Consider the following 25,444-nt stretch of genomic DNA (forward strand, 5'->3'; position numbering starts at 1 on the left):
GTGTCCTCAATCCAACATCTTGCCTTGCCCTGCAGTTGATTTTCTGCTCAACAGGCAGTGACTTCATCCAATTCTTCTTGGAAGCTTCCTCTTAGGCACAGGAATGTATTTAGGTACTGACTCTTGAGAGAGCTGCCTTCTCTCACCCCATCTCCAGATGGATCAAGCCAGTCCTACACCTGTGGACCTCTCCAGCTGAGAGACTAGAACTCGTTTCTGTCCCACAGCACACCCAGTGATTTGGGATGCCATCCTATCTCTAGAACCCTAGCTGCTGATATTCTGGTGGCAAGTGGACAGAGTCCTGAGAATGTCTTTGAATTTGGAGCAGCCAACTAGGAGATAATATGCCATCTCCCCTCTCACAGACACCTCCACCCTCTGATTCTATCAGTTCTCTACCTGGCTGGAGGTGGCAGGCAAAAGAAAAGAGACATCACCCCATACACATGAGCTGTGGTGTGCAATGGGCACCATCTAATCCTCATGGACCCAACTGTCCACACCCTGACTGGCTGCATTGGTGTCTGCACAGGAACCCATTCTGCCCTAAGCTCCCTGGGGAAGGGAGTGGCACTCTCACAGCCCTCTCTGCAGGCCCACACCTGCTGGCCCTCTGATTCCCTTAGGGAATCCCAGGCTTGCCTTCTACCACCCACCTGCTCATGGTGCCCTGACCAGATCAGCTCTCCAGCAAGTTCTGCATGGATGCAGCCAGGACCTCTCTTCAGAAGTCATATTCTCTTTCTGAGCCCACCGTATACTTATGTCTTAAGTATATACCAATTCTAGATCTCGACATATGAACTGGCTTCCTCAGGAGAGAATGAGCTCTGTATCACTAATGGTAATTAAACCTAATGTGAGTTACTGTAGTAAGGAGGGGGTCAGAGGTGGATGAAAATGAGAGAGGATTCAGCATTCTCTGAGTTACATGAATCTCTACCTTCAGTTTGTCAAATTTGTTTTATTTTCTGTACTGAACAGCATCTTCACCGTCTTTTCCAATATTTATGGATAATCAGAGAGGTAGAAGAGTGAGTTTCAACTCTATCATGCACTATGTACCCCCATTCCCACAGCAGAAGCCTGCGCATTTGGAATGCAGCTTTCTTTGTGGCAGGGCATGTAGAATACAGTCCAGCACATGGATTACATCTCAAACACATCCTGCTCATCACTCACTTCTCTGAGAGCAGTACTGCCAGGACTCCCACTGCCTGAGCCTTCCCAGAAAAACTTTTACTGATCCCTGTTCTAGTTCTGTACTTTTTGATATTTACAATTGGCAACACAAGAGTATAGATACCCTAGGTGTAAAAGTCCAAGCAAAACACATTTCGTGCAAACTGATCACATATTCATAGACTCCTACAATGTCTCAGCTTCTGAAGGAAAACATTCTAAAGATGAATTCTTCAATACTAATCCAAAATGTCACATATTTAGTTGATTTTTACCAGGAAAGGGAACATTTTGCATAGCCATGCATCAGGTAATTTGAAGGTACTTACAGGAAATAATAGTGCCATGAACACAGCAATGTATAAAACCTGCAAACAAGAAGGAGTAGTAGAGAACACACAGACACCACACGGGTTAGCACTGCCAGATAACCAGTGGCTTTGTTTCCTTTTCAATTTCTTATAATATAATCACCTTGTTTTTACTGAAAAAGTTTTACATAGTTGTGAAAAGAATGCTGCAGTTTTATACCATAACAGTAAATACTTTTTCTGTGAAACAAGAAGAGAATTTACCTAGGGGAAAACTTTGTTTTAATATATATATATATATATCTCCTTGTAATGTTTTGACTCATGTGGAATATTTTGGTTAAAAGTATACACTAAAAAGATACATGAGGGCTGGGGTGGTGGCTCAGAGGGATAGGGCTCACCTAGCATGCGTGAGGCACTGGGTTTGATCCTCAACTCCATTTAAAATAGAATGAAGATATTTTGCCACCTATAACTCAAATTATAATATGAAAAAAATATATACATGAGATTATTACATCAAATTAAATCCAATATTATATATAACTATAATGCATTAATAAAAACACTAAAAAGCCTTATATACCCGTACTGTCTCAGATAGAGCTGAGCTGAGGCTGAAGGATGCACTGAAGGAATATGGAAGATATTTAACACTCCATATGTGACACCTACCTATCTAAATGCTCTTCAGCTGTCAACAAGTATACCCTTAAAGTGTGTATGTCTCCCAGTACCAGTGGAGACTGGTTCTGTCCTCAGCTAGCAAGTGACACTAAGAATGACTGGTGGGGGCGGGGCTGGCTGGACAAGCTAGCTCCCAAAGAAAAGGAACCCACACCCAGGTTCTCCATCCAGCTTACCAATCAGATAAGACATTTCACCTCTCAAAAGGAGGCACCAGAGAGGGAGTAGAGAGAAACCAGGAGTGTTACTCTCATCACAAATAGTGAAGGAAGGAAACACCACGAAGAGAAGATTCCTCCAGAGTTACAGAAAAAAAATGCAAAACTATTCAAAGTTGTACTATGTGCTTTTAAAGAAAACTTACAAGTTGCTATGACAGATACCAGTTAGGGGAAGAACCTATACATATTTCTGTTATTTTTCAAGGTGAGAATAGAGTTCCTTACTACCTGCCTATTGATCCATCTATCCACCCTTCTTCAAGAAAAGTTATATGTATACAACAGAAAGACAGAAAGCTTAGGAAATATAACTGCAATTCTGGAAGTTAGTTATCTTCATATTGCCTGCTGAATGAAGAGCACCATTGAAACATGATATAAGCTGTAAGCTAAGCTACATTACAAAGGTCTTTTAATGTTTAATAAAAATGGAGGACCCTTCCAATTGGCTAAAATTTATGTTCAAGATCAAGGATTAAAATAATCCACTGTCTCACAGACTATTGCAAATAATCAGTTAAGATTTTGTACTGTTTGCTTACTCCGTTGTTTCTCTATTGGGAACTTTTCTCATGGAGAAAGCCACCATCGCTCTGAAGAGATATTCTTCATTTGTATCCCAGACATACTGAAAGAGAAGGAAAGAGAGGTATGGGGTTAAAAACAGGCCATTATGGGGCTGAGGCTGTAGCTCAGTGGTAAAGCACTTGCTTTGCATGTGTGAGGCACTGGGTTCGATCCTCAGCACCACATAAAAATAAGTAAAGATACTGTGTGTTTATCTGTAACTAAAAAATATTTTTAAAAAACACTCCATTAGATGCTACACTCATTCTCATAGTCTCCACACTCCCATCCCATCTTCTTTGTACACAGAAAACTGGAGAACATGATAAATCATGTACCATAGCATCTGGAGTAGGGCTTTTGGGACATTCCATAATTCCAAGTTTGACGTGTTTCCTTTTGTGCTCTTTCTTAGAAGCTGCCACATTAGTAGCCAGTCAGTCAATAAGGCATTTGGACAAATCATCCTGGCCATATAGTATAAGAGTTTAGAAACAGTCAAATGGTTCATAGCATAGCCCCTAGCTTTTAAAATGTATTTGGTTCCAAAATCAGTTTTACTCAGAATAACTATAGTCCAATCTAATAAGATCAAGACATAAAGAAGAAACTAGTCCAGTTATAGACAGCACACAAACACTATTCAAACAGGGATGCACTGTTTTCAGATTGGGGAGATGGGGAATAAGTCTGTTCAACTATAGGAGAATGATAATCCAGTATAGCAAATAACAATGAAAGATGCTAACCAGACCTTGCCAGAGCATGAATTTAAATTGCTTTTCAGATCTTGGAGATGATCTGACTTGATCTCCAGTCCTTTCATTGGTTCCCCTTAAAAACAAGAGTATGATTTGCCTCAGTAGGAGTCCCATTGGGGTCACAGAGCAAAGCCCCAAACTACGTGGAACAGTACAGGACTGACCAGATCCACATCAAGGTGGATATCCTGCAACCCTCACCAGTTGATCTTGAGTAAGGGTGGAAGGATTGAAAGCGAGTGCACTGGAGGTTACATATTTTCACAAAGGCATTCAAAATGTTTCACTGAGTCTCTACATAGAAAAGGAATCAAGCACATGTACCACATAAGAAGAAAATGGACAACTCAAGAGAACATAAGAAAAGAGGTGCCAATTTAAACACAGGAATAATTTCTGACCCAAAGTCCCACTCCTGGCTAAATAGTCCTGCAAAAAGAAAGCTGTGGAAAAGATATATACAAAAATGTTCACAGCAGCTTAAGTACCTCTTGCACATACTACTTGATGTATAACAGGTGCTCAAAAAGTGTGTGAAACTGAAAACATCTTTACATACCACATGTGACTCCACAGACCACATGGAGCATATGAGATGTATTTATTCATCCATCAGTTCAGATTCCTTGGTTCCTCACTTCAATAACATTTATGCCAAGGCCCTAATGTCCCAGCTCACCTTGCTTTCTGCATACATCTCAGGACCTCAAACCCAGGCCAACCCCAAATTTTAGGTGAGTAATACAACATAATTGGAGAAAATCACAAAACAGGGACTATTGGCTTAACTCTAAATTCATAATGACCTACCCCAAAATTGCCTGGGAATCCCTTAGGTTTCCTCTCTCTCTCTCTGATGGCTCACAGGACTATTTTAACCTCCTATAGGTCTGCTGACTTATTATGCTTTCCTTCACACCTCACTTTCACTAGACATTGTTGCTTTATAATTTACAGATACATCTCAAGTCATCAACTTGAACTCCCTCATCCTCCTGACACCAAGATACAAAACTTCGTCCATAGAAGCACACCCTGTCCATCTTCTCCCTTGAAGGGCCAGACATGCGGTGCCTCTCCTATCAATGGCTATTCCCCCTATCTCTATTAGGAATGCCTTTCCTGGGCCCTTCTGATCATATAAACAATATCAGTTTCCCTCCCTCTTCTGTGTATTCAAATCTACCTGCAGCCTGTCCACTGCTCAAACTTTTCCCTTTGAGACAACAGTACAAATAAATCACTTCACTCCTCCTTTCATTCATGCACCATCTCTCTCCTACTCTTCATAGTCAAAATGCTCAAAGCAGTTGTCCATACTTCTGTTAACACATGTTCACCACCCATTTATATTTCATTCCACCTACAACACTCCCTCTAATATCTGCCTTCTGGCTGTCAATCCACAAAAGAGGCTCTCTCTAAAGTGACCACTTGTCAGGGACTAGAAGGAAATTCTCCTTCAAAGATTAGCCTGACAGCCCCCTGGGAGACATCCTGCCTGGGAGGCATCCTGCAGCTACTTATCTCACCTGAGACATCCTGCGGCCACCTATCTTCCTGAAACCTATCTTCCTGAAACATCCTGCGGTTATCTCACCTTGTGCAGACATCCAGCAACTGCCGATAAGAGAGCTTCCCCATCCCCACCATATAAATACCCCTGTGTGAACAATAAAAGTTTGCAGCTTGATCAGAACTTTTGTCTTGCTGTCATCCTTTCGTGTCTCTTGTCCCTTCATTCCTCCCCATCTAGGTTCGCTGCCCACGTTGATGTGTCCTGCCGGACCGGGACAACCACTGACCTCCACATTGCTTAACACAACAAGCGTGTGTCAGCGTTCATCTTGCTTAGCTTCCCAACAGCATTTGAGGCGCTCAAGCACTTCTTTCATGTTCAAGCAAAACTCTTTCATGCAGCAGCCTGCATACTCCTAGGCCCAGTCCCTTTCTGAAACTACAAATATGATGACATGCCACTTTGCTTTTTACTGCCACAATTCCACACACCTTAGCCTTCCTTCTATCCCTCATGCTTAGCAAGCTCCTTCACATATGCTGTTCCCTGTGTCATTCCTTCTTTTATCCATGGTTCACTTCAACTCATGGAACTTATAGAAGGGCCAGATACTAAGGATCCTGAAGAGGCCAAAGCTTGTAATATTGTCAAGATTGCACATTTGCTTTTGCTTTACTACATCCTTAATGGATGACTGATTCTCCCACTACCATAATCCCCATAGGGCAGGGACAAGTCTGATTTTAGGGTCAATGCATCTCCACCACCCAGCATGGCACCCACTCTGAGGATCTTAGGATGAGAAACCCTATACACTGGGTTAGGGGAAAGGGTATAGAGTGGATTCTGCTGTCAGTCTGCCTGGATTCAGATCTGACCTCTATCACTTGGTGGCTTAAGGTCCTGAAAGGGTCACTTCATTTCCTTGCATCTCAGTTTTCTTACCCATCCAATGAAAATAAGAGTACCTATACCACTTTCCTCAAAAGGCTGTTGTTAAGGGCTTTATGAGCTGATAGCAGTCAAGTGCTTAGAAGGCTCCCTGCTAAAAAGTAAATTAAGTTTGCAGTCAATTCTGGGTGTTATTAGCTATTATAATTCACCAAGTAAATAATACAATGATATGTTGGTGGACTGTCCTGTAATAGAATACCTGAAAACTCTTTTAGCACATTTTTTGGGGGGGTTTCTAGTTGGAGGCCTCTTAATGACACCTGTGGGGGGAGTAATTTGCACATCACTCTGGGAAGCTGACACTGAAATTTGATAATAACTGTCTTATTAATTCAAGTCTCTTTACTGTTTCTATATCCACAGAGGCCCTGTGAGTATTTCTAAACTTTGGTTTCAAAAGTATATGACATAGTATCACTTTGGTAGTTCTAAAGAATTTAAACTTTACATTAGAATTTGAATTCTTGTGCTATGAAAGACTTTCTGTATTAAGTACCATTCCTTCTTTTCCATGACTAGAAAACAAGCTGCCCAGATTGCAAGGACTACAACAATGAGGGGCAGATCCAACCCAGACAGACCCTCAGTCTCCTTAGCTCCATGATGCTGGATTGAGAGGTTCATGTTCTTTAAATTGGTGCCATACAAAACTTCAATGTCTTCCAGCATACACTACAGATAAAGAACCTCAGGAAGCCTATTGTAAACAATTTCTTTTTTTTATTTTTTATTTTTTTTATTGGTTGTTCAAAACAACAATTTCTATTTTAGTATACTCTACCTTTACATTTACAAAGATCAGACTTCAAGTCTTTAGAAATGATATATTATCATTACTATGCAGACAGAGGCCCATCATCAGAGAAAGCAAGCACAGTTCTTAGGTAACAAAATTCAAAATGAACATGCAGGTGTTCCACTTACTGCTTTATCGCCAAGAGCTCTTCTGATACTAAGTCTCACTTTAAAGGCGTTTTCTGCATCTGCCAGAAAAGAAAAAGAAACAGCAGTATATGATAATAAAATCTGCCCAAACATAGCCCATTTAATCCTAATATTTAATGAACTAAAAGCAACAGAAAACAGAACTACAAGGAAACTGTCCCTAAACACCCCTGAAAGTTGGATGGCAAGGACCTTAAGTGGTTTACATTTTCTTTCAAACTCATAAAACAGTCACAGGCTAAACTTAAAATCCACAATATGCCTGCAGATTTAGAAAAATAAAGATTTCTTTCAGTCAATGACTTGTTAAGCTATTTTTAAGTTTCAAGGCTACATACCTGATTGGCAGAGTTCAGCATGAATAACAGTCACCAGAAAAAAGAGGAGCCAAAACATTCTTCTGGAGTGGAAAACACAAGGCAAACTGAGAAAAAAAAATCCACCCTCCACTTAAAGCTGCCTTAGCCATTCTGTGACCGGATTAGAATATCAGAGAGATCAGTGAGCCACCATCTAAAAGGTTTAATAATTAACACCCATACACTTGGGTTAATACTGCAATAGATGCGGCCCATTTCCTGTCAGTTATTTACAAAAATCCGTTTGAAAAACAGATTAGTTGTTTTTCCCAAACTCTACCTCAGAAGAATGTTTCCTCTGCTGACAGAATGGGGATCCACCCCCCCACCCCTTCTGCAGCTGCCTGGTTAAGTGCACAGTGGAAGGAAGGGAGTCCTCAATGGAGGTTTTCCTTGGCATGAACTCTCCACCTTTTCAGGGCTAAACTACCTGGTTCACAGATAGGCTCTTTGAATTTGGGAAGCAAATATCACTCCTTTCTATCTCTGGGGAACAAAGGATGCACTGCCCTCTTCTGACTCTTACCTGGGCAGGTAAACATCCCAGGACAGCTTCCACTTCAAACAAAGGGGATGGTTTTGTTTAGCTCTAGGGTTTGGCCATTATTGAAAATCCAAGTTAGTGATATAGAGCGGTGCTGCCCAATGGACCATTCTGCTTCTTTGTTTTGTTTTTGTGACACTGGAGATGGAACCCAGGCTTTCCACATGCTAGCTAAGCACTCTACCACTGAGCTGCATCCTAGCCCTAATTGAAATACCATTTGATGATGGAAATGTGCTGTGCTTGTGCTACCCAGTATGTAGCCCCTAGACATAGGTGGCTGTAGAGCAGTTGAAATGGAGCTGGTGCTGCTGAGAAACTCAACTTTTTGTTTAGTAGCATTTAATATAGTTTAGCCACAGTAGCTAGTGACTGCGTTGGTCAGCACAGCTACACAACTGTGACCTAGAGCTACCTACCATGAACTAGGCTCACTGGATTATTCTGCTAAGCCTCAAAACAACACCTCAGTTATTATAATCACCTGACCTGTGAGAGAACCAAGGATCTGGTGTCCAAATTGGCAGCAATGCCTTGAGTGGAATGGGTTTACTGCCTAGGCTGACTACAATGGAACCCAGGTCCACCACATAGAGTGTCTTGTCCCCATAAATCCAAATGGAAATTGCAACAAAACCTCAATGGTGTTTTACTCATCCATAAAGAATGAAATTATAGCATTCGCTGGCAAACTGATGGAACTAGAGAACATCACGCTAAGTGAAAGAAGCCAGACTTAGAAAGCAAGGGTCAAATGTTTTCTCTCATATGCAGAATGTAGACCAAAATAAGATAAGGGGTGGGGGGGGGGAGTGAGGGAAATTCTATGAAAACAGAAGGGAGATCAGTGGAGCAAAGAGGACTGAGGGAGAAGCAAAAGGGATGGGAAAGGAGAACTGTGGGAAGAAACTGGCCAAACTATGCTATGTACATATAGAAAGTTAATTTCACCTTTATGTCTACCTATAACACATTAATTAAAAACTTTTGAAAATTCCTTAGGCATCTTACTGACACCAATAGAAGTCCCCAGGCCCATGTCAGAGCTTTCCTCTCCCAAGTTGCCTCTTCATGAATTCAGTCCCTAGATTCCACCTCTTTCCTCAAAAATCATGAATGGAAAGTTTAGATTGGGTGCCCTTATGTTAAAGAGGAAATCAAGATTTTAAAAGCAACAATGAGGAAAAGATCAAAAATGGCACTTCTGCAGCATTTTAGAGACACATTGTTTCCCTTTCCTAGGAGGGGTGAAATTTTATTGGAGATGACTCCTTTCTGTTAGTGTAATTCACCTGAAGGAGCTCTTTCTCACCCCCTTTGCTTTGGCTGCAAGGACAGAGTCAGAAAAGCTATACCACAGGGAGGGGCTGCCCAGAGTTGGCCCAGCCAGTGTGGCAATTTCACTGTGACCTGTAGTGGAAATTTCCTAGAAGAGCTCACTTAACTATCCCCGGGGGGAAAAAAAAGGCAGAATAAATGAAGTTATCTGGGGGAGGAAAAGTCAATACACATAGAGTTAGAGATTATAACAAAGTATTTTATTTGTAGAGTGCTTGCCTACCATGGGTGGGGTGAGGTCTTTATTTCCATCCGAATTCTGGAAAAAAAGGAAAAAAAAAACAAGACATATCATGTAATAAAGGTATTTTTTTTTATTTCTAATTATCAAAAATTATTTTAATCAGTTATTTATATTACATTTATCAATTAGCTTTTTATTATCTATAATTATTATCATAGTGTTTTTCCCATTTGGTGCATTATATTGATAAACTTCTTTATATTTATTCAACACTTATATTGGATTTTAAAATTTATTTTTAGCATGCTGTTGGGATTGTTTGCTGTATTTTCCCTTAAGATTTTAAAATACGTATTTGGTTAGACGAATATCATGTGGGTTCAAGTGCTGATTGTTAAGTGTTCCCCTTTCCAGGTCCTTACACTATCACCTTGAAAATGATGTAGAAAGATTTCTAAAACTGTCCATGTTTAGAAATATTTACAATGCATAAGAATGAATAATTTGGACCATGCATATTATAGAGGAAGTCTTCTTAGAAATTTTTAATTTCTTACATGATCATTTATTTCAGCAATTTTTGGTTTGGTTTGGTTTTCTTCCTGGAGGTGCTAGGGATTAAACCCAAGGCCTCATGCTTGCTAGGCAAACACTCTACCACTGAGCTACATTCCCTAGCCCTGGGTATTTACAATTTCTAAGAAATTATTCATTTTGTTAAGGTATTACAGTATTCTCATGGACTTCCTGAAATATTTCCCATGAAATACCTACATTTGTTTCTATGGTCAGTTTATGTTTTCTAGTGTGTATATTAATATTTCACTTTTTCCATTAAACTTGCTAGAGATTTATATATCTATGTTGCAGTTTATTCAAAGAACATGATTATGGATCTAGTTTTCAATTCTGTTCTGGTTTTCTGACTCATCATCTTGTGTACATTTCTTAAGTTCTTAATTCTGTGGTCATTTCACTTCTTATTTTTCTAACCTTTGAATTAGTAGGCACATTTATCTTTTACTCCTCAGTTAATAATTGCAATATCCAAGGTTTTGAATTTTCTTTGGTCTCCTGTTCTGGTCATATGACAAGGCACACAGATGTAAAGTGATCTCATTCTTATTTTCTAAATAGTTTACAATTACAATTTCCATTTTTTTCTATATCATAGTAATTGCCACGAAAAGTGTTTCCTAACAGGAAAAAAAAAAAAAACAACAAAAAAAAATAACAACTGTTGGGTGCAGAGCAGGCTGAACTGTGTTGTCTGCAGGGCAGGCTGAACAGATGTTGGCTGCAAGATAGCCCACACACTCAAACCCCCCTCTATCTGGTCCTTTATCACCTGTTTGCCTCAAGTCTGAACATTCAACCCTGCTTAAGGCTGAACACTTAACCCCCCCTTGGGCCAACAAGGCAGCTTGCAGACCCAGAGGCCCCATTAGATTTGGGCTATAAAAACTCCCTCCTGCCAGGCCCCTCTCTCTCTTGCTCTTTCACTCTTGCTCTCCCTCTCTCTCTTGCTCTCTCTCCCTCTCTTGCCCTCTCTCTCTTGCTCTTTATCTTTCTTACGCGCGCTGTCTGACTCGCTCTTGCTCTCTCCCTGTTCATCTCTTCTCTTTTCTCTCTCTTTCTTTTCTTCTTTCTTTTCTCTTTGTTGCACTGCTGCAATAAAGATCTCTTGGTCACTCCGAGTGTTGTGGTCACTTTCCTTTCAACAACAACAAAAAAAACCCTGTAGACCAAAATGGAACCATTCATAATATAGGCTTTTATAGGTCCTGCCACATGAATGGAAAGACAAAAGCTCAAATGACAAATATATGCTACCAATTACTTAACTTTAAATATGAAGATGCCACACAGTTACTTGTGACATGGAAGTAAGTAAAAGTAAATTCATTGTTATGTAACTTGAGGAGATTTCAATAAAATAGATGGAAAACAGAGCTAGATATCAGGACTTTTGCTTCTCAACATACTATCTTAATTTTCTTTTTCACAAAGCACACATTTAGTGTCTGTTTTGATATAGAATTTGGTTTTTCAGTACTGGGGAGTGAACTCTGGGCCTCATGAATGCTAGGTAGGGGGCTCTACCCTGAGGTACACCTCCCAATCCTTTTGAATTTTGAGACAGCGTCTCACTAAATTGCCCAGGCTGACCTTGAACTTGTGATCCTACTGTCTGAGCCTCTGGAGTCACTGGGATTACAAGCATCACCTGAAGTGAAGCATAAATTTTAAATAGCAAATTTCCTGAGTATTTTTATTTGTGTAACTCAGTTTATAAACTGTTCCTTTCAGCAATCTCACATGAGAGCCTAATAACTTATTAGCAACCATGGCAATCTTGACAAATGAGGCAGTTTCATTCTGAATATGTTACTATTTATTTCTAAATGTTTTAGACAGTAGAGATTAAGAGTTTAGACTACCATTGCCATGAACAACACAAAAGGCCACCCAGTCTCCTGAGACAGGAAAAAGAAATTAATTTCTCTGTTTTTTATACTCCACAACACCACTGCAAAGCAGTTTTTAGGTACATAACTATTGATCTACTGCACATAACTATTGATCTACAACCTCTACAGACTTTTGACTCATGTAAGATGCATTATTGGTGTCATTGTTCCTGTACACATTGTCCCCTCATTGCAGCCCCTCAACATGGCTCTGAACTTATGACTCACCTTACCCACTTTTCCCTGATGAGGACTCTGAAGCTCAGAGTACTTTTAAAAAATATTTTTTCTTTCATATTTCCTTGTTTCTGTCTTACAAAACATACTGTTCTGCTACTGTCCCCTGGGAACTTTCATGGTATTTTATAGAATGGATGCTGCCATTATTCACTAATAAATGCAAATTAGATCTATAACTAAATTTGTGATAATTTTGTTCTAGACAGTTCTGAGTTTTCTCATGGTTTGGGCAAGTCATGGTTTCTTTCCAGGCTAAAATTATAACAGACATGCTCTCTGGTGTAGTATAATCCATCCTTAATATTCTATTTTGCTGCCAGCTGGAGGTCACCCAGTCACGTTTAATACTGTCTACAGGTACTTCCCTTGCCACCTCTACAGAGGTAGAGGAAGGTCACCTGGCCATGTAACTTTTAGGCTGTATGTTCTTATTTTCATAACAGAATTTTAAACTGCTCTAATTCTGGTTGATACATAAGACATAGGAATCAATCTCTCAAAGTTTCCACTCCAGGGTTTTAGTGAGCGAAAATGACCTGATTTTCATTAAAAGCCTCATCATGAAAAATGTTTTGTGGACTGCATAAAAGATGTGCACACAAAACCCTTATTACTGAAATCAGAGATTCTAGATATGCTGTTGTTTGCAGACACTTACCCATCCTGTGCCCACAAAGATCTTTTTAATCTATTATAAGACTTTGTCCTTCTGAGTACAGACTCAGCTACAAAACTTCCCAACTCACTTATTCAGCCAGCCAATATGAATGGACAAGACTTGATATGTGAGCAGAACCTGATTTGCCATCCAAGGGAAAGATGAGCTAAATATTACCCTGAATTAAACCAGAATATTGAGGATCTGAGTATTTAGTTAAACTGGAAAGTTTGCATGTTCATAAAATTGATTTAATGATCATGCTGTTAGTTAAGTGAGAAATATGTATCATATGGAGTTACTGTATGTAAATTGTTGTCACAATCACAAAACAAACAGCATGATCATAGTGAGGAATTGAAATGTCCCTCAGGACTAAAAAGCTTAAGAAAAACTGTGTTTCTCAAAAACAAAATCCCAATTGGTTTTTATAAACACTGTAAAACCTTCAAGTAATTGTTATCTGCTCTCTTCCTTTTTATATATATTTTTTAGTTGTACATGGACACAATATCTTTGTTTTATTTATCTTTATGTGGTGCTGAGGATCAAACCCAGTGCGTCACACATGCAAGACAATCACTCTACCACTGAGCTACAAACCCAGTCCATTATTTGCTCTTTTCTACGGCTATTTGGAAGCTTATAGTCAAACCTATTGCCCACCTTCAACTACTCTTCCGGATCCAGCTTTATTTATTCTTCCTCAATGAATTGCCCCTATGATTCTTTCAACTATTTCTTTTATATACTGTTGTTTATATTTGGTAAGCTGCTTCAAATCATTTGTAGAGAAAGTGAATATAACTAATACTATAAAAATGAAGGCAGGCCTGGCACAGTAGCACAGCCCTTTAATCCCAGCCAGCAGGGAGGCTGAGGCAGGTGGATGGTGAGTTCAAAGCCAGCCTCAGCAAAACTGAGGTACTAAGCAGCTCAGTGAGACCCTGTCTTTAAATAAAATAAAAAACTGGGCTGAGGATGTGACTCAATGTTGGAACCAAAAAAAAAAGAAAAAAAAATCAAGGCACTAACAGGTATACTTGGTCCCATTTCATGTTTGTTAGTTTATTTTTTCAGGCAATAAATGACTGGCATTTGAAACATTTTCTATAAATGGGAGTTCTCAGGGTCAAGGTATACATAAGAAAAATATTTTGTTGAAAACTGCTGTTTACTCTATGCTACTTTTAACTCAGCATTGTTAATCCCCTTCCTACTATCTTCACAGCAGAAGTGGAAGGAAGGTGAACAGAGAAAGGAACTCATACTTCATATCTGATCATAAAATGTTGACTGCTGGATGTCAAAATAGGAAACAAGATCTTGACTGCTGCCATATGTTGAATTATATGTAGCCAATCTTACTACCACAGAGGGAAAAACTACAGCCCTCTACACAAGTTGAAAAGGGCATATTTTCAGTGAGGATTTATTGAGAACTTGTGTAAGGGGTTGTCATAAGTACTTTGAAAGTGGTTTCCTTTGTTTTCTGCCCCCAAATACTGCTACTAGTTCAATCAACTACCAGCACTTACCAGATCCTTTACTACCAATCAATCCCCTTACTACACCATTTTTAACTTTCTCCTTATTTCCTGCCCTATCCAAACCCAAGTTGGGGGAACTTTCGCCTGTTAGCTCCTTGGGATATATCTTATTTGTCTCTGGAATATAATACTGGATGAATCCTCTTGAATGAATGCATGAAAGGTGAATAGAAAATGTCCTTCCTTCAGGAACTTCTTCAGAAATTTCTGGGCAGAAAAAAAAAAATTAAAGCTGATAGTGACCTCTTGGCTTTTTTCTTGTAGACCCCAGAATAGTAAACAGAGGAAATACAAGACTAATCTCTGAGAGGACAGCAAGCAGAATTTTAAGTGTGGTGGTGTCTCAACAGGCCCTAAACACCATGAAGGAACAAGGAGCAGAGGGAGTGTGTGCTCATGCCACAAACACACACACATCTGCCTAGTATTTCAAGGGTGCTGAGGGGTGGAAAGGACACAGTTTCAGATGGCTCCCTAGGGGGGGCTAGAGGACATGAAACCTAGCTGGAAGAAACAGGGTTTTACCACTGGTTTAACAGTTCTGCTTTCTACCTGGTTTCTGTTCATTAAGAGGTGGTATTTAAAATGCTGAGAAAAACGTGAACAAAGTCGATTTTTAGAGGAAGATCAGAGAATCGTGGGCTCATTTCACGCTATAAATGCCACCGGTGTCCAACCCTGGGCAGGACAATTTTCTAAAGAGACCTGCCTTCCTTCTTGTAGCGGGACCTAGTCCTGGCGGGAGAGTTGTCACCACAACCGAACTGAAAGTGGGTGGCCAGGGAACACAGTGACAGGCGAGGATTTAGGCATGCAAATACGCATGCGCGGGATGGGAGTGACTACTGTGAGTCCAAGATTGTGGCGAGTAGCCTGGGAAGACTGCTAGGATTGGCCAACCGGGGCCCTAGCCGCTGGTCAACGACGAAGGTAGGGGCCTGGGCACTGAGGAGCACAGGCCCCAATGCCCAGAGGAAGAGCCGAAGCCCGGGCGAATCGCCGCGGCGAGACCTGAACGAGAATATGGCCTGTGGGGGCAAGGGAGGGGCTTCGGGTGGGCAAGATGGACGTGACCGGGTGGTCAGGAGGATGTAAAAGGCCTTATGCTCAGTGACGTGGACTGGACGGAGCGTGGGGGCAGGGCCACGGATGGAGGTGGGCTCTGGAGTAGCGCGAGGGAGGGTCGGGCACAGGGCCGGTAGGAGGGGCCTGAGTAGGGGCCTGAAGTAGGCGGGACGCACGTATGTGCCCTGAGCTTGGGCAGAGTCCGGCCGTGGCCTTCCTCCTCTTGCACGTAATAAGAACAGTGGCCCCTACGGAAGACAGTGGCGTAGTCGCGGCTAGAGTCCGGTGTTTTTTTATAGATCGTACTCACGCGTGTACACGTACTAGGGCAGGGAGCTGGGAGTGGAGAGCGCAGCGGGGGCGGGACTTCCGGCTTCATTGATGCGGCCGGAAAGACAGGGGCGTGGCCTGGTGTAGCGAATGATGTTTCCTGGCGTGTGAGGCGTGGCGAAGTCTGTGGGAGTAATCTAGAGGGCTGCGCGCCAGAATTTTAAGTGTCTAGAGCAAGCGACAAGGTTTCCGGTCTTTCAGTGTCGTTTGACAGTGTGCAGCGTTAGCCACGGGGGAGCGTAGTTTGACAGAGGGAGTACACCATGTTTCCACACTCATGATCACGCTCCACAAATGCACCCTGGAGCTGAAGATGCTGTAGGTCCTGTCTGGCCGAGGTCCTGACAGGGCTTCTCTTATGAAGGGCGGGAGAGTGGCGGCGGGGATAGCTCAGTTTCTCCATTGTAAGGATCACCAGACACTCTTTCAGGAAGCCGCTCATTTAAACGTAGAGAAGTTGTCCCAGTGACTGGCAAATAAAGAAATTGCAGTTCCAGAAACCGCGGCACACGAGTTGGGACTCTCTTGGATCTGCATTATTGAGTTTGTCCCCGACTGTGCCAGGGGCAAAGGACAGACTCACAGCTATCGCCAGTGTAGAGGATCACCAGCACAGTTGTGTCTTGTGGATAAATCTGAGCTTTCTGCAGTCTTCAGTTCCTCCTCCTGCCCTTTTTCTCTCGAGTGGTACCCCAGAGCTGGAGGAGAATAATCTCCAAAATACAAATATTGGTGTCTGGGATTCTCCTTCAGCGTTAAGTGCTGCTGTCTGAGGCTGCTGCTAACTGGTTAGTGTCAATATCATTGTAATTACCCCCCATTTATTTTTGCTGGAAAAGCTTGAGAAATAGGTGAAGTTAATAAAGATGGGTAAACCTTACTTTGGATAGAATTTGTTTGGTGTCAGCCACTGAAAATCACAGTGTTATCTGGTTTTCCTACTTCCTTTACAGGAATTCTGCCCGTCTCCACTGTGCTCTTTAAAATCTTGCTAGAGTTTGGAGGACAGTCAGAAATCTCTGTTAAGAAAGGCAGCCTTATCCACCTCTCAGAGAAGTCATGTTGCAGCATGTATGGGAATTCACGGTGAGCCAAGTACCTGGGCTGGAGTTCACCAAAAGGACAAATGGAACAAGTGTAAAGTTCTCTGTACCAGTACACCCCTCTGTGTTTTCCCTGAAGTCAGGCAAAAGACTGCTGTTGTTTACAGTTGAAATGAAGTAAGACTGAGATAATTGGAGTGAAAGTGAATATTAGGGAAATGATGGACAGAGGGAAGTGCATTCCATTTCATTAGCAGTGCCAGGACAGTTAGTTGCAACATACAAATCAAGTATAAGGACTGTATTTTGAAACCTTTAGCAACTCTAGATTGGGATCTTGCCCTCATCGAAGAAGTGGGTAGGAGGCAGAAGTTAAGCTTTCTTGAATAACAACAAAATCTCTTAAGTTAGTTTTGGAGGAATTGCAAAAGGCTGGCTTTCTTCCAAAATCATTTTGATGACAAGGAATTGTTCAATATAATCATAATCATTTACCAGTACTTTTGCTGTCCTTTCCATAATTATAAATGGTTTAATCGGACAGTTCAATCTGTGTGGCACTTATTCAATACACAACTTATGATTGCTTTTAAAGACTTAGAATATTTTTTCACACATTTCTAAATCTACAAAACAGCTGGTAAGGAGTGTGTTAGAAAAATCCAAGGCATGCATAATCAGTGGTAGCAAAGGACATGTGGCACAGAAAGGCTAGCTCTCATGAGGCCCATCCAGCCAAAATTGATCACTTCTCAAATAGATCATTAGATATATAAGTAATTTATTATATTATTCCCACTATATTTATATACATTTGATGTTTTTCCTAAGAAGGGGGGGTAATAGGCACAATTGGATTCAATATTCAGATCATTTGTGGCCTATTGCTTTTTATATCTGCTCAATGAATTCAGGTGATGAACACACTCAAAAACCCAGTTCTTTCTGGGCACAGTGGCACACACCTGTAATCCCAGCGATTTGGGAGGCTGAGGCAGGAGAGTTTCAAGTTCAAACCGGCCTCAGCAACTTATGGAGGGCCTTAGAGACCCTGCCTCAAAATTTTAAAAAGTGCTGGGGATATGGCTCAATGGGTAAGCACCCCTGGGTCAATCTCCAGTACCAAAAAAAAAAAAAAAAATGTTCTTACCTGGTTTAAGGTACTACCGTGATGGTGTATTGAAATTTTATTCCTAAGCCATACTTTTTTTATTAGTTCATTGTAATTACACATAATAGTAGGATTCATTATACTGTATTTGTACATATACGTAATAATTTGATCTATCACATTCCCCAGTGCCTTCCCATCCCCTCTCTTCCTTCCTCCCCAGATCCACTTGCTCTACTGATCTCCCTTCTATTATAGTTATTTTTTAGTGCAGTATAGTTATGTATATATAGAATTCATTGTGATTTGTTTTTGCATGGACAAGCCTGACTCAAGTTTTATATGTCTTAAACAAGGTAAGTTCTATCTTAGCCCTTTTGACATACTCACTGTAAAAATTGTATGTATTCAAACACACATGCAAAAGTCAACAAAAGTGATTTTAACTTTCTAAAACCTTTTGGGTTACAAATGCAGGCATACTTTTTGTGTCACTACTGGGTATGAGTTGAATTGTGCCCCCCCCCACAGAGAGAGTCATATTTAAGTGTTAAACCATGATATCTTAGAATGCGACCTTAGAAGGAGATTGAGGTCATTAGGGTAGTCCCTAGTACAGTAAGACTGGTGTCCTAAATAAAGGGGAAATTTGGATACAGACACAGTGAGAAGGCCCAGTGAAGACTGGAGTTAACACTGCCACAAGCCAAGGAATTACCAAAGGTGAGGTGTAGTAGGATTCTCCAGACAAACAAAACCACTAGGGAGTGGAGATTTTTATTTTAAGGAATTTACTCACATGAGTGGGGGACTCAAGCAAATCTGAAATCTGCAGTGCAGGCCTATAGGCTGGAAACCCAGGGAAGAGTTGATGTTGCAGCTCAATTCCAAAGGCAATCTAGAGGTAGAATTTCCTCTTCATCAGGAATCTCAGTCTTGTCTCTAAAAGCTTTTGCTCCATTGAATGAGACCCATCCACATGAAGGGTAATTTGCTTTACTCAGAGTTTGATGATTTACATGTTAATGTCATCTGAAAAATATCTTCTCAGTGAACTTTAGACTTGTATTTGATCAAATATCTGGGTCCCATGGCCTAGCCAGTTAACACATAAAATAAATCATCCAAACAGAAATGCCTGGACAGATCTTTCCCAGCCCTCAGAAGGAACCAACCTGGCTGATGACTGACTTGTGTGTCAGACTTCTAGCCTCCAGACTGCAAGACAATAAATTTCTGTTGTTTAAACCAACCAGTCTATAGCACCATATTACAAATTAATACACTAAAGACCCCAGGTGTGGGGGGTTGGGCCTGGAGGTGAGGAGTCTCATGGGATTCACTATTTACCATCTAGTCTCCTTTAACACGATAGCCACATATTCCTGCCTCTCTGCTTCCCAGTATACATTAGCAAAATGATGCCTACACAAAGCACCATATTGTGCTTCATTTTACAAATGATTTTCTCTTCTTACACTTAGATGTAGCCTTCTCCCCTCTACCTAAGAGGGAACAGGATCAAGGACAGTAGTACTGAGAAGAGCCAGTTTATAGCCAATTGATAGGGTTGTGTATTGAAAGGGAAGGTGAAATGATGTTTGTTTCCTTATTGAATATCACTGGGGACTGTGATGGGTTTTTTAAATATATGTTTATACTTTTGGGAAGGTGATGTGAAGAAATAAAGCTCAAATCTAGGTGAAATGTGTTAGTGACCCTCAACTTTTCTTTGTATTTTGCCACCCACTCCCTGCATGGCCATATTCCTTTAGTATAAGACAAAACCTGAGGAGGCATGAACACTGTTATGAACTATTTTGCTGTTTCCCTTCCTGTACTATGTGCATTTCAGGAGACTCCTAAAAGAAGAAATTTCACACCTGGAAGGTAGACATCAAACCTGGTTGATCTTTCCATCTCAGCACCTGATATGGTGCCTGGAACAAAGGAAATGACAATAAATGTTGAAATGAAAATGTGTATTGACTGAGTTCCCATCTCAGAGCTTTGTCAGGTTCATATTGGGTAGGTTCCTCTTTTGGATCAGGCAGGACTCTGTGGGTCCATCAGATCTTATAAGGAGAAAGATGAGACCCTGCTCTTAAAGGATAAGCATCCACATCAGGGTGTAAACTACTAGTCTGAATATTATGGTCCTACTTCAGGGTTTCTATGTGATTTTCAATCTGTTTACACTTTTTGCTCCTCTGCCCTCTAGGTTTTTAAGTTCCTACAAGTTATTTGGCAAATGATAGAAATTTTACACTAAAGATAGTGGTGGTGAATAGCCTGAGGGTCATTTGCTGTAGAGAAGGTTTTTGGTCCCCCCGCCTTTCCTTCAATCAAAGCTCTACAGTCTATACCTAAACTGAGCCTTTGAGTACCACACTTTCTTACAGAGCAAAGAAGCTTGTTGGGCTGAACATTTACAGACAAGATGTCACCGGCAGTCCAGTGTGGGATTGTATGCCTTAAGAACTGTGAGCATGACAGTTTTCATAGTGATCCATTAAAATAAATGTAGAGAGTGCTGTCTTGACCAGTTATAGAATGGTAAAATGATTTCATGCAGAAACTGGACAAGAAGGTTGTCCACTTTCAAACATTTTGGAACCTGATATTTTTATTGTCTCTTTTTAGCAATGATCTTTTTACAAAGGCTGAGCCACAGACTGCAGATTATTTCTGTGAATCTTAACTTTTCTGAAGTTGCGTATTAATGTTTCTAAGCAGTCCAGTAACTTCATGTTCCATAATATTCTGTCCTGATTTACAAATGCCAGAGTTAATTCTAGCTGACCAGCTTGCAACTGTGTGCTCTGCTATAAACACTGGAGATCAAGTAAAGCAGCAGATGGTCTTCTCAAACTTCCTGTTTTTCCCCTGGAAGTATAAGTTAAGTGTCCCCATCAGGTTGTCTCAGAGATTGTTTACCACAGGACACTGACATAGGAGGTGGATCAGTCTTGTTGTTGGGAACTCTACTAGCACTGTAGGTGCTTTAGGTGTTGAGTGACATCCCTGACCTCTACCAGTAGCATCCTCCCATAGATGATCTTGTTTGAAAAAGTCTCAAGACATTTCCACATCTCCCCTGCAAAAGGGGGATGGCAATATAACACTAATAGAGAACCACTGGGATGATAGAATATGTTATGTTAGTGAATTGGCTAAGTTTATCTTTTAAGTAGTTATTTTGTATATTTTCCATTATTCACAGTGAATTAACACAGTTTTCAAATATTGCCCTTCAAGGTTCAAAGTCTTTCAGCTTTTTTTCCACTTCACCATTACTCTCTTTGAACTGATATGCACATAAGAAAAGGAATTTCTTAGCATTGCTAATCTGGCTAAACCTGCTACCTTGAAAGGGCTCCATGAATATATTTTTATTGTGTTGTTTTTTTTTTTCCTCCAACACTCACTGAATTTTCATTGAAACGAACTGGCCAGGATTATCGTAAATTTCTAGTGGCTTTGTGTGTCCACATCCCACCTACACTGACACTTTGTGGTCTAAAACTTAGAATGGAAAAAAATAGAAATACTTAACTAGTTCTTAATGTTTTGTGAGTATAGGATTTTTTCCCCTTTACTTCTTTTTTGTTTGTTTTTATTTGGAGAAGTTGAAAATTAAAGGTCCAAAATCAGTGTATTTATGTCCTTAGGATACTTTGTTGCTTTTAGTGCTAAGAAAAAATAAAGATAGTAGCCTGAAGAGATGGGACTTCAGTTGCTTAGTTTCTCATATCATAGGACACATTCTTATTTCCAAGTTGGTAGGCAATGGCACAGTCACCATTTATTTGGCTGTTGGCATACTGCACTGTCCTGACCTATTTTCACCCAGAATTTTATGGTCTTTGCTTTGTCACTGAGCATTTCCTCTTCTGATATCTCGACCCCTCACCTGCTTAGCTGTGTAGACAGCCTTTATTGTTTTTGGCAGCCCAGTATTCCAGTGTACTACCAGGAGACCAAGAATGACCCAAGATTATTGAAGGATAGAAAAGATAACATGCAAAATCCTTTGCTGGCGCCTGCGTCACAGTGAGGACTCGGTGTTGGCTGCCACTTCGGTAAGACAGTTGTCATCATCATCATCATTGTTACCCTCAGTGCCTTCCTCAGATACTTAAACCCAACCATTTTTAAGATGCTTAAATCCAATCATTTTAAGATGAGGTGAAGCAGTGTAAGGAATGAATGAAAGCTGGAGATTACAACATATTCCTTAAGCAAAATTTACATCATCCCTGTGAGCTCTGCTTATATCTTTGCTTCCTGTAGTTCATCTTTGGATGTCAATTCAGATTGCTGTTTGCCATTATCTCAGTTAATAGACTGTTAACTATTGTGGGGAATTGTAACATAATAATGAAAAAAGCCTACACCTATTAGTCAAGATGAAAATAAAATCAGTTTCACTTAGTGTGCCATGTAGTGAAATTGAGCCTAATTTTTGCCTAAAAAATTTTAGACATAAGATTTTAACCATAAGAAATTAAATTTGATTATCCTCATTTGGGGGGGGGGTACCAGGGATTTAACCCAGGAGCAGTTAACAACTGAGCCAGATGTGCAGCCTTTTTTTTTTTTTTAATTTGAGGTCTCACTAAGTTTCTTAGAGCTTCACTGAGTTTCTTTTTTGTTTGTTTGCTTGTTTTAGTTGTAGTTGGACACAATACCTTTACTTTTTTTTGCGGTGCTGAGGGCTGAACCCAGCACCCTGCACATGCTAGGCAAGTGCTCTACCGCTGAGCCACGTCCCCAGCCCCCTCACTGAGTTTCTTAGGGCCTTGCTAAGTTGCTGAGGTTGGCTTTAAAACAGCAGTCCTCCGCTTCTGCCTCCTGAGCTGCTGGGATTATAGGCATGAGCCACCACACCTAGCTAATAATGCTCATTCTTAAATTAATAAGATAAAAAGAATGTCAGAATAGAAATGGTACAAATTTGATATTATATAGTGATTGTTAATGATCATGATCTCCCTACTTTTAAAAAGAAGAAGAATATATCTTTTTAAATAACATGACTTGAATAGCACTGACACAAACCACTTATGGTTATTTACATATAAATTCAAATTTATCCACATTTCATAGCCACATATCCTACCCCTTACAATTTTGTACATTTCCATCTCTAGAGAAAGTTGTATATAATAGCATTGATCTATATTATAACTGTTACCAAATTGTTCTCCTATTTTTCCAATCAATTTTGAAGATCACCAAACCTAAAGGGCTGTAAGTATTAAGAGGTACCCTTTGCAGTATCTTCACAAAGAACTCTCATATAGTCTAGAATGCCCCAAACTGTTGTCATTCGCTAGCTTTCCAATAACCTTGAGAAACAATGAGCTGATTAAGAGCTCCTTGGAATTGCACAGTGGCCTTGGGTTTTCTTCAGCTCCCTGCAGATTGCCCTGGACTGATCACAAAAAAGTATAGGTTTTAGTCTCCTGTGCTGATAATGGCCATGTATCTGGTGGTAAATGAACTCAGCCTCAAAATGCCTCTTAGAGTACTAGAGCTCCAAGAAGACAATTTGTGATTTTGTGATCATCCTCAACAAAGTCATACAGAGGGTCCCTGTGTATCCCATTACTGCCCTAATGGCAGGGCCTACAAAGATGACTTTCAGTTCCGTGAAGAAAAAGTACATCCCTCACAAAAGGGCAGAACATAGCAAGGGACACAATAAATAGCAAATGAGGATAGAAGGTGATACTATCCAATAGATACATAATACCAGCCAGAGAGGTAATTCTGATTTTTCTAATGGGTTAGAAAAGGGAAAAAGAAAAAAATGAACTGAATTTTGGTAATATATTTTATTTAATCCAGTATTCAGGATAGTCTTTCTTTAACATGTAATCAGTATAGGAATTATTCACTAGCAAGTTTACATTCTTTTTACCAAGTCTTCAGAGCCTAGTAGGTGTTTTTCCATTTCCATCACCACTTGCTTTGGATCGACCAAGGGAAGCACCAGGGAAGCCCAGAGCTAGAGAAGGAGGAGGAAGAGGAATGGGATAAGTGAGAGAAGCTTGAATAGGAGCACCGGGGCCCTTGGACACAAGTTACAGGTTGATGTACAGTTGTTAGCATGAATGCAACACGGCAAAGCTGATGATTTAGGGAAACTGCTGAGGGTCAGAACACAGGATCCAGGGGTGTGAGGGAGGAGGGAGAGCCCCCAAGAGGCTTCATATGAAGTCTGGGGTTTAGGGGCCTCAACTTGGATAGTGGTCATGGGCAAGGCAAGGAAGAAATGACCTGAAAGAAGAAATGTGGAGCTGGGTGCAGTGGCGCACACCTGTAATCCCAGTAGCTTGGGAGGCTGAGATAGGAGAATCCTGAGTTCAAAGCCAGCCTCAGCAATGGCGAGACACCAAGCAACTCAGTGAGACCCTGTCTCTAAATAAAATACAAAATAGGGCTGGGGATGTGACTCAGTAGTTGAGTACCCCTGAGTTCAATCCCTAGTACTAAAAAAAAAAAAAAGAAGAAAGAAAGAAAAGAAAAAGAAATAATGTGGTAGGGCTGGGGATATAGCTCAATTGGTAGAGTGCTTGCCTCACATGTATAAGACCCTGGGTTCGATCCCCAGCACACACACAAAAAAAGAAATAATGTGGAGATAAGTGGGGCAAGAGGAAATAAAACAAAAAGGAGAATCTAACCTTCCCAGTGATGCTTTTCATCTTGTAATTCCATACATGAGTATTGATGGACCACCAACTTGTCTTGCAGAGCAGAGAGAGGCAGATAAATAATCACATGTACACCGTTGTAACTAAACCTGCGTAATAAGTGTTGCAAAGAAAAACATCAATTTTTTTTTAAAAAAATTATAATATGTGAGAATCATGTCAGAAGAGGATAGGAAGAGAAAGGAGGTGGTGACCATGCAGGAAGTAATAGGAGCAAGCAATCATTGGAATGAGGGGAATTTGATTGGACCAAGCAGGAGGATCAGGAACTGAGGGGCTAAGGAAAGAATGAACTTTCCACATTTGAAGACCTGATGAAATACATGGCATAAGCATAAAATAAATGAAACCCAGAACTAGTCATATAATCAAACTAACTACATCCTTACCATGAAATCTAAATGGGTTTGGAGTTTTATTGCTCATCAATGACAGATTACTGATGCCTCTTTAATTACATAATCACCATCTCGGTTTCATTTCTACATATGACAAAATACTGAAATAAAGCCTCTGTTAAAACACACCATCATCTTCCTATTGTACGGGAAAATATGAGCCAACAACCAAGAAATTGGCAGTTTGATTTTTAAATGGAGGAAAAACAGAGGAGGGGAGAACAAAAAATGTGAACTTGTCTTTAGAAAAACAAGACCTTGGCAAAAAGCTGACTTCA

At 40.5% G+C, this 25,444-nt stretch overlaps 2 long non-coding RNA genes across 2 annotated transcripts; one reads left to right on the top strand and one right to left on the bottom strand.

Annotated features, from left to right (window-relative positions):
* Positions 1-2,510: 2,510 nt before the first annotated feature.
* Positions 2,511-16,039, bottom strand: LOC139703294 (uncharacterized). The gene is made up of 4 exons (XR_011705696.1): positions 15,887-16,039; positions 9,618-9,653; positions 7,133-7,191; positions 2,511-3,035 (listed from the first exon to the last, which is right to left on the bottom strand). It is a non-coding gene; the product is annotated as an uncharacterized lncRNA (long non-coding RNA).
* On the top strand, positions 15,361-19,993 carry LOC139703296 (uncharacterized). Its single transcript, XR_011705699.1, has 3 exons — positions 15,361-15,427; positions 16,846-16,978; positions 19,902-19,993. It is a non-coding gene; the product is annotated as an uncharacterized lncRNA (long non-coding RNA).
* The last annotated feature ends 5,451 nt before the right edge of the window (positions 19,994-25,444 follow it).

Source organism: Marmota flaviventris, chromosome X, assembly GCF_047511675.1.
Source record: "Marmota flaviventris isolate mMarFla1 chromosome X, mMarFla1.hap1, whole genome shotgun sequence".
NCBI classification, from domain to species: Eukaryota; Metazoa; Chordata; class Mammalia; order Rodentia; family Sciuridae; genus Marmota; species Marmota flaviventris.